Source organism: Scardinius erythrophthalmus (assembly GCF_964197995.2).
Source record: "Scardinius erythrophthalmus genome assembly, chromosome: 22".
Classification (NCBI taxonomy): Eukaryota; Metazoa; Chordata; class Actinopteri; order Cypriniformes; family Leuciscidae; genus Scardinius; species Scardinius erythrophthalmus.
Window position 1 is genome coordinate 21,945,806 of NC_138242.1, and position 8,520 is coordinate 21,954,325.

The 8,520-nt window shown below is 37.4% G+C and overlaps 1 long non-coding RNA gene across 1 annotated transcript in view; it reads left to right on the top strand.

The window, feature by feature from the left end:
* The first annotated feature begins 1,406 nt into the window (after positions 1-1,406).
* Positions 1,407-8,520, top strand: part of LOC308682463 — a 31,668-nt gene continuing 24,554 nt past the window's right edge. Inside the window, exons 1-2 of the long non-coding RNA XR_014029148.1 lie at positions 1,407-1,725; positions 2,491-2,799. This is a non-coding gene — a long non-coding RNA (uncharacterized lncRNA). The remainder of the gene's footprint in view (positions 1,726-2,490; positions 2,800-8,520) is intronic.

Here is an 8,520-nt window from a genome sequence, read left to right on the forward strand (position 1 = left end):
TGAATGGCTCAAGGGAGTGAAATTGAATCTGTGGTCTTGGAGCACTGCTACTCTTAGTCTGCTACCTCTGACAGTGATGGATTTTGTCCTGATGGGAGAGTGTCATACCATCATTTCTAATCTCTCTCATTCTTTTTCGCACACACACTCATACATTCGTACACTGTTGCTTCATCTGTGAAAACCTAACTACAAACCACATTTAACATTTAACAATGGATAGTTCAACCAAACATGAAAATTCTGTCATCATTTATTTACCGTAATTTAAAAATAAATAAATCCTTATGACATTCTGTGAAGCATAAAAGGTGAATTTTTACAAATTTCCTGCTGCTTTTTTCTCTCTCCATGTAATAAAAGTGAATGGGGACTGGAGCTGTCAGGCACCAAAATTACCACACAAAAAAGGTCTTTTCAGGTTATACAAAAACTTTGTCCAAAGAACAGACTGAGACTTAAAATTGTATTTGCTAAATTCTCAGCTGCAGCTCTTAAATCAAATGTGGCACCATTGACATCCATGACTTCTGGTCACATGACTCGCGAGAGCCAATGATGTTTTGGCAAAAAGATATTGGCTGTGTCCGAAATCACATACTCTATTGAGTAGGTACTTATTTTGAACAAGTAATTACTTCACGGCCGCTATAAAGTATGTTCCTTATAGTATGAGTGTGTAGTGTGAATCGAATGTAATCTGGATGTAGCCTAGACTACTACATTGTTGTCATTATCATGTGACCAGCGTCAGTTGTGTCTCCTCACTGCTGTTCATAAATCCTCTCCCTTGCCCTCATGGGATAGTAAAGTGTCCATCGTATGCAAACTTTAGAATCTCACCGGAAGTATGTCATACTTTTAGCTTTATATTTACTGTAGGCCTACTTCTTTTGTCACGTAAGCCTACTGTATAGGTATGCGATTTGGGATGCAGCCATTATGGCTTCAAAAATTTCGAATATAGTTGTATAGACCACTTTTATGCTGCTTTTTTTGGGACTTTTATGCTGCTTAATGGACTCGATCCCAATTCAATTCTATAATAAAAGAGCACCCAAGACATTCTTTAAATTAAATTAAATTAAATTCCATAAATGAAAATGTATTGGGTGATATTTCAGTCACATGACTTTCATTTGGCTTACATGACTACAATTTTAAATATTAACAATAAATCAATGAACCTGACAAATTATAGATTGCATAGAACAAGCTATTAAAGAGGGGGGGAAATTTAGTCACACAGCATTCATCAGGCTTATCTTAATATTAAATATGAAATAATTATTTAATGATAATTTCGGTGATTAATTCCTTTAAGATAAATATATAATTAGTTTAACTATAATTTTGGTGTTAATAATTCCTTTCACAGTCTTAATGAAGAAAGCTAGGAGCAAAATACTCACAAAAACACATCACCCTCAAATACAAGTAGCGTAATGATGAATTGATTCCTTGAAAAACTTGGAAAAGCAGGCGATTTAGAGTTTTAAATCCGATGAACTTGTGCCCACCTGGCCTCGCGTTTCCTTTGCCACCCACGGCGTGTCACTCACACAGGAAGTGATATTGGCTGTCCTGTCTCTGCTTGTTAACAGCTGGTTCACTAATGATCCTCCGCCTGTCGGGAGAGCCGCGAGCGAAGCGTCGTCCTCATCAGTCCTGTCGGCCCGGCTCAGCACACCGCCTGCGGGGGAAAGACCCTCGGCACTGCACGCAGTGTTGCCAACTATTTTCAAAGGAAAGTAGCTAATGCCTCCCCGAAAAGTAGCTAAATGTCGCTAGATGACGTCATGCGTCAATTAGCATATTCATGACGTCATCGCGGCGTACTTGCGTTCTGCCTGCCTAATGTTTTTTTCTCATTAAAATCATGCTCACATACTGTATTTTAATATAATATAATATAATATAATATAATATAATATAATATAATATAATATAGGCTATATAGCCGAATGTCCAATAAAGCTGTTCTGATTTACTATATTTTTTTGTCAGACAATAGAACGAGTAGCCTAGCTATTGAATGACTATTTATGTGTAAAATTAACTGAATTGAGAGAGTTCGGGAACTGGGTGAAATAAAGCACTGTGATAGTGAGTATTAAGTAATAAGCACAAGAAAAGAAAGGAAAATAAAACGGTCAAACTAAATTCTTTAAATATAAAAACAAAAGATAAGTGATAAGTCCGTCCGTGGAAACAACACTGCTCATTCACGTCTGTTAGCTGCCGTGTTGCTGCCCTCAGCCATTCACAGAACAGGGTAGACGCAGAGAGAGGTGTGTGACGGCAAGGAGAAAGCAAATCTCGCGCTCGCAGGACTCATGCTGGCAACATTTGGAGATTACTGAGGTTTGTTCAAAAAGTAGCTAGATTAGTCGCTAGTCGCTTTTTTGAAAAATTGTCGCTAAAGGGGTCTGAAAAGTCGCTAAAAATAGCGACAAAGGCGCTAAGTTGGCAACACTGACTGCACGCCAGTGAGCTGCAGGTCTCGCGTCATGATCGAGCAGATCAAGGGTGATTGTAATTAGACAGTGACATCGGGTGGCAGTGGGATGCTTGTAATGAGGGCCATGGGGTGGTCTTACAGAGTGAGTGAGTGTGAGAGAGAGAAGCGGAGATATCATGCATTTATGTTTTATAAGGATTACCGGCAAAGGTCAGGCCGGAGTCTTGCGGATGCTCAACAGCTAGAGTACAGAGTGCTAAACAAAAGGAAGACAGAAGAGACACAGAAACTCAGGAGGAGACAGCTTGACTCTGACAGGAAGGACTGGCTGCATATGGGTGAGTGAGTGGCCCAGAGTGATTGGATGTACTACAGTAAGTAGGATGGCAAAACTTTGACATGTTGCACTTTAATTGTAAAGCACTATCATTGCAAAATGTTTTCACTAAAAACAATTATATACAATATCAATTATTAAAACAATAAATATATATATATAAGCTATATATATATATATATATATATATATATATATATATATATATATATATATATATATATATATATATATATATATAAACATTAACTCTTTTTTGATCCACTTCAAATGTTGACTACTAATATATGTTTATTTGAAATGTTATCATAATCCCCAATTAAAGGAGAACTCCGGTCCATTTTAACATTGAGCTCATTTTTTTGTAAATTTGGAGTGCTGTCAAAACAGAGAACAACGACAAAAATCGGTGTTGCCTACACCGTGTTATCCTCTTTTTAAAATTTGCACCCTGTTGACTTTAATGGGGCAAGTTTTAAACCAGCTTTTAGCCTCTTAACATCCTTGATGTGTCATTATAAGTGCCCAGCTAATGTGAGTGATTCCTTCAGAGTAAACACGGTGAATCTGACTGCAGTAGATGTGAAAGATATTAATAAAAATGATGTTATTTCAGCCAGCGCACATACCTGTATTTACATCCTGTTTTCGGTCGAAGTCCATAGTAATCGATTGTCGAGTTCACGCGCATAGGTTTAGTTACCTATGATCACGCGCGTTAACTCGACAATCGATTACTATGGACTTCGACCGAAAACAGGATGTAAATACAGGATGTAAATGCACTTGTAATGACACATCAAAGATGTTAAGAGGCTAAAAGCAGGTTTAAAACTTGCCCCATTGAAGTCAACAGGGTGCAAATTTTAAAAAGAGGATAACACGGTGTAGGCAACACCGATTTTTGTTGTTGTTCTCTGTACTGACAGCACTCCAAATTTACAAAAAAATGAGCTCAATGTTAAAATTGACCGGAGTTCTCCTTTAATCAATTCAATATTTCAGTCATATTTCAGTCATATTTTCAGTTTGCATGTTATAGAATACTAATGTTATAGCTCTCAATTCTGTGGAAAAGAGACAGAGAAGGATATGAGACCAACTTTCCTTTAAAAGATGAAAATTATGTTTACTCTTCCTCATGACGTTCCAAACCTATATGACTTTTTTACTTCCGTCTAACACAAAAGACAAAAAAACTTTTTTTTTCCTTCAATATAATGGAAGTCAATGAAGTTCGAAACAACACCGGACCCTGTTAAATTTTATTGCATATAGACCAAATTTTCTCTTTTGTTTCCATTTTTATGTAATCAATCCCTTTTAGTTCTATCCCACTCTGCCCTATACATCAAGCATAAACAATGAAAAATGGTTTCTATATAATTATCCAAATAATTTACTTCCATTGTTATTTTTCACACACTTCCTGACTGAAACGGTTGAAGCGACCCGTTTGGCTTGTACATAACGTCCAGTATTAAAGAGCAGAAACCGAACAGGACTCAAACCTGTGTCTCAGCTGGCTGTGATATATCATTTTCTCCAAAGTACAGACCATGCCCTAGTCTACACTCACACAAATACATACATTGTTTAAGCCTTCCACCTCACAGATTACAATATTATTTCCTGGCAGATTGCAAAATGATTCATATTTATTACCGCTTAATATAACAATTTTTCTTATTTATCTGTCAGCTGGAGCCAAAATACATAAATCAAATATATAGGGATGCAGACTGTAACAATATGTAATTACCACAGTGTCTGGGCCCTCTCCCAATAAACACAATTACAGTGACGCATATTGCTCATATTGGGTCAGATTTTACAGGGCGGCAGACTTTTATGATTCTCACACAGTCTCCGTGTTTATGTGCCGCAGTGTCTCAGAGTGACCGGCTGTTGTTGTACGCTTCTGTAACAGAATCCAGAACAGTGGACTCAAACAAACTAATGAACATCTCTAAGTCACTAAGTATTTTACTCGCATGAATTATAAGTGTAATTTGCATCTGGAGACGACAAAGCGATCAAACTCGAGCAAAAGTCATCTTTAGCTTTACCTTTATGCTAATGTCTTGTTTATTCATCAAGCACCATTCACTCTTTTTCTTCCCTCTTTGGGAAAATAAAAATGCCCAGAGGGAATTTCTGATCTTGTATATGTACAAACATGTTATGCCTCGTCTCCAACTCTCTATTCACTGCATCCAATAACATATTTCACAACGTAAATGCGGTCTATTGACAGAGATAACACAATGCGGTTGCCTTTGGCCTCTTAAAACATAAAAATAAACATTTATATCAGGGGTCCTTCTGTGGAATTCCAAAGAATATGTTCCCTTGTTGAATTCTGAGCAACTCTGTGGTGTAATATGAGGCAGCGGGCGACCTATGAAACAGATATATTGCTGTAGCTCCAGTTTTCGCTTTCAGGAGACTGAAGGGCATTTCATGCTATTAACCTCCGGTCTGGGAGAAAATTCAGCTGGGTGCGTGATTGAAATGCTTCTCATGGCAAGGGCCTCGTAGTGAGGTCCCTGATTGTTTGCCTTGTTCATTTCTGTAATTCTCTTCATCACGGGGCTCTCAGAGAATCTATTAAAAGCACATGGCTATATTTTTTAAAGGTTAAGCTCAGCTTTTCACACTCACCAATCAAGCAAGATGAGTTTTAGATGAAAAACCGCCATTATTTGGAGGTTAGCTGCTACTCAGGAAACTCGCTCCCTTTGAATTTTTCCGTGCTGCTTCGGCCCTTTGGAAGATGGCTATATAGGCCTATTTAGGGCTTAACATTTGCCACTAATATCATTTTGAAAACATTAAGTCTAAACACATTTCTATTAAAAACTATAATCAAATGTCTGCTTTGTAACTGTGAAATTTAACCCTTGGTGTCTCTTATACAGTACTGTATACAGACTATATAAATATAACTCGCATGAATCAAAATGCAGTATCATATAACAACAGTAGGGTGCGATGTTGCATAACTAAACTGGCACAAATGCTCATGATGTCACTTGATCAACATATGCTCCCTCTTGTTGATGACATGTTTCAGCATATTTTTGCCCAAATGTTTTATTGCTAACATAAAAATGTATATAATATAATATAATATCATATAATTGTTTGGAATACACACAGTAATGGTCAAAAGTTTGGAAACATTAATATTTTTAATAGTTGTCTCTTATGCTCATCAAGCCTGCATTTGTTTGATAAAACCCAGTAATATTGCGAAATATTATTACAATTTAAAATAATGTTTTTTTATTTTAAAATACTTTAAAATGTCATTTATTTCTGTGATGCAAAGCTGAATTTTCATCAGCCACTACTCCAGTCTTCAGTGTCACATGATCCTTCAGAAATCATTAGGCATTTCAAACAATTATATAATATTATTGTTATATCATATTATCATCATTGTTTCAATTTAACCAGCATTTAATCTTTTTTCTCTCTTTGGACATGTCTCTTACTGTCTCTCACTTTTCTTGCTCTTAAGTTGTACCCTGCATATTTGTGAAGTCTGTGGTTATTTTTCCAGCATTAAACGTTTAATTAATGTCAGGGTGAAAGGGGTACGACGTCCATAAATTAAGCAAATGAAGGGTACAATAATATGCAGTTTGGTCCAGGTTTACAAATCTTCAAGGCATTTAGTAAGAACACTAATAAAACGTTGATAGTGTCTAATTTGGACTATTTAAAGGTACATATTTTATATTTCTCATGTGACACATCTATAATTCTGATATTTTACATTGCCAACCCTGACCAGACGAAGATTTCCAATAATACACTGCACCGCTCCTGATTGCTGCTGGAAAACTATTCGCGTTTATAAGGAAAATCCATCTCTTTTCAGGAATTTGTTTTCAACCACACACATTACAATAATTGGTTGCTTTTTAAAGAGAAACTTGATCCAGTGTGTGTGTGGATAATTATACAGCTTTTGGTTTCTCTCTAGAAGAATTTTCTTCCCCCCTCTTCCCTTCTCATGTACTCAGTCACAAACTCAGCGGCACACCCACATAAACACACAGACACAGAGCCACAAACTCACACACACTCAGCCAGAGACACTAATCAATGTAACCACAGTGAGGCTGATTGGTTTACAGACACACATTTAGAGACCAGCCTCCCCACTTCACAGTATGTCGTATTGGCCAACAGTATTTAGTTTGTTTGGACAGCTAGCAGTCTTGGCTAACCACTGCTAATTAGGCCCCATAAAGCTGTACTGGAACAAACAGTGCATGCTAGCTGAGCTTTAAATCAACACTCGGCGTATGCTGAAAGGAAACGTAAATTACATTTTAATTGCTCCCTCTAATTCCACGAGGAACATGTTTGCTGAGATCAAAATGATCATAATTAAAAATGCTCCGTTTCATTTCATTTCTCATCCCCTTTTTTGTACCGTCATGCGGGGTAAATGAGAAATGATGAAATATCCCTCTCATTAAACCCTCTTTCTATGTTTCTTGATGAAGTGTAAGGTAAGATTAAATTGCTTTATAAGAATTATGAAATAAACCTACTTAGCCATGTGTAGACCAATTTACAGCCACTGGCGCTAAGATTATATGCAGTTATCTGAGAGCATACCATGACGGTTAGATGTACTAAATCTTAAAAGTTTGCAAAAAAACTAACTTATACAACAGCTGTTCATAGTGATCACATACGACGAGGAAAAAAAGCACCATTAATCTGCCATAAATTAGTCTTTACAACTCATAAAGATTATAGTAAAAATAGGCGTCAACCTCTCTGATACTAAAACAGCATTGATTCTCAAGTGTATATACAAGACTGATTTATGATGTGTTAGTAAATAATGACAGAATTTACAATTTGCATGAACTTTCCCTTTAAATTCTGCTCAAGCTCTTTAGGTCAAAAAAGAAAGGAAAAAATGGAAGCTCACAGCCTGGAAAATCTGATAAGCACAATGAGCGTTCCAGATACTTTAAATATCTTTATTGAGACACATTATAACGTGAATTTGTCTATTCTGTCTGGAGTCACTGCGAACCACATGGAACATGCTGGAACCATTACATATCTAAATTTACAGCACTGTTCTTGTCCAAGGCCATATTTTGTAAGATATCTAGCCTACAGACCCAAAACACCCCCACAAACATACAGCGTACATATACACGACCGACTGCATGTAGAGACTGCATCCACGCCAAGCTTTTTATTGACAACATATCCACACATAAACAAACAGCAATTCACACCACTTTACACAGACTTCACTGTTGTCTGAACATGTGCAGGCTATGATATCTCTCCTCTGCCAGTGGTATTCGTCTGTAACTAATATGGAGAGAAACATTTTCTCTCCGCTGGCTGGCTCCCACAGCCAGTTGTTTTCCATTTGTAGAAATGGCAATGCGGTCTTTTTCGTTTTCCCCCCATTTGTCAACTTTTGAACGCACATCTCTCATCACAGTTTGTTAATTGTTCCACATGTTACGGCTGAGCCAGCGAAAGCACACCAGCCTATCCTGAGCCATGAATGCGGCTGCTGACTCTGTATATTTAGGTGGAGCGTAAGGCGGTACACATCTGGCTGAACGCACAGCGCTGGCGTGTAACGCAGGGAACGGTTGCAGCGGGTGATTGTGGGGAGTTTGAACATGATGGGAGGTCTCGGAGAGGTCAGGAGAGGAAGAGGCCG